General features: G+C 57.6%; 4 non-coding genes across 4 annotated transcripts; all 4 read right to left on the reverse strand.

Annotated features, from left to right (window-relative positions):
• Window positions 1-677: 677 nt before the first annotated feature.
• On the reverse strand, window positions 678-744 carry Tc00.1047053421955.10. The gene has a single exon (XR_008254182.1). It is a non-coding gene; the product is annotated as an H/ACA snoRNA, TC6C1H3 (small nucleolar RNA).
• Window positions 745-1,032: 288 nt separating this feature from the next.
• On the reverse strand, window positions 1,033-1,120 carry Tc00.1047053421955.20. The gene has a single exon (XR_008254183.1). It is a non-coding gene; the product is annotated as a C/D small nucleolar RNA (snoRNA), TB6C1C3 (small nucleolar RNA).
• A 40-nt stretch (window positions 1,121-1,160) lies between these two features.
• On the reverse strand, window positions 1,161-1,237 carry Tc00.1047053421955.30. The gene has a single exon (XR_008254184.1). It is a non-coding gene; the product is annotated as an H/ACA snoRNA, TC6C1H2 (small nucleolar RNA).
• Window positions 1,238-1,286: 49 nt separating this feature from the next.
• Tc00.1047053421955.40 lies at window positions 1,287-1,356 on the reverse strand. Its single transcript, XR_008254185.1, has one exon. It is a non-coding gene; the product is annotated as an H/ACA snoRNA, TC6C1H1 (small nucleolar RNA).
• Window positions 1,357-1,392: the final 36 nt, after the last annotated feature.

Consider the following 1,392-nt stretch of genomic DNA (forward strand, 5'->3'; position numbering starts at 1 on the left):
GCACGACCAGCGGGCCATCCAGCGGCCGCACCAGCAGACGCTCGCTGTGCATCTTCGCCGCCTCGGGAAGAATCACGTTCTCGAGAATGTCCACCTTCTCCTCCGTCAGAATGTCCTCCTCCTGGCAGACCATCTCCTTGCCAAAAAACATGTTTATATGCTCCCCGGCCCTGGTGCAGAATCCCCCCAACCCCTCCAGGTCATCCGCAAACACCTTGATTCGGAGGGGCGTCCAGTCACTGCCCACGGACACAGTGACAGGACTGGCCGGCTCCTCCCCGCCCGTCACCTCGCCAACGTTCCGTGGCAGGCGATCAAACACGCAATGGTGCGGCACCGCAATGACGAGGCCGCCACCGGTGCACAGCAACAGCAGCAGCGCGCAGCAAAGCTGGCGGAGCTGGCGAAGCATTGTGAGTAGCTTGTTTCTAGCGTTCAAAACTATTCCTGCGTGCACAGCAAAAGTGCGCACAAGACAACAATAGAAAAAAACAGGAAAAATAAAATGGCATCAACACAAACAGGCACGCGCAGGGCAAAAGCAGCAGTCGAGCACGACGCAAATCCGTCGCGGTCCTCTTTGCACTCCACAGTTGTGTACCGCACAATCATTTTGCGCCCAGTTTTTGGCACACACCCGTCCAAATGCCGCGGGATATCAATGGCTTTCAGTGCGCTCTCCCACGGGCAAGTCCGCCGTTGGTGCAATGAAAGATCGTGCTCCACAACGGTGCAACCCACGGTCTTCTTTTATTGCGCATACGCGCACCATACGCCTACTGCTCAGTGGGTTTTGTCTCATCAAACGCACAATCAGATGTATAATCAAAATCACACAAAAATAACAGGCACAACAAAGCATAATCCCAAGAACACTGTCAGTACAACAGGATTAGAAATTAAACGGGGAATGCGGCACACAGCCCGGGAAAGCACACTCCGGCACGACAGAGGAGGCGAGGTGGTGCACCGTGGCGCAGAGAGACAGAGAGGGAGAAAGCGGCGGAGAGGGCTGTGGAGGGAAGGGGCGCGTCAGTCCCGTGCCTGTTGTAGGTAGCTGGGTGCACGGAGGTGTAACTCATCGTCACGGTCATACAAATGCCTCGATTGATCGCATCATAAAGTCGTCGGTCGCCCTGCGCGTTTCACGCCGTCGGTGCTGCTCTTGCGGGCCCGATTGAGACAGTCACGGCACAGAAATGATGATACACGGCCGCCGCCTCACCCACGGAGCACGCTCCACTCACGCGCGCACAGCGCTCCTTCCCCTCCGCGCAATGGCCGTGGGATCTGGGGCAGCACAGGTGCAGGCGAAGTGATCGTTGCAAGCACGGCGCCTGTTTTTTCGCTGGCCGTCAGCATCGGAGGCGGCACTCACACCGCAGAGGTGGT

The sequence above is a fragment of the Trypanosoma cruzi genome (assembly GCF_000209065.1).
Source record: "Trypanosoma cruzi strain CL Brener chromosome Unknown tcruzi_1047053421955, whole genome shotgun sequence".
In the NCBI taxonomy this organism is placed as follows: Eukaryota; Euglenozoa; class Kinetoplastea; order Trypanosomatida; family Trypanosomatidae; genus Trypanosoma; species Trypanosoma cruzi.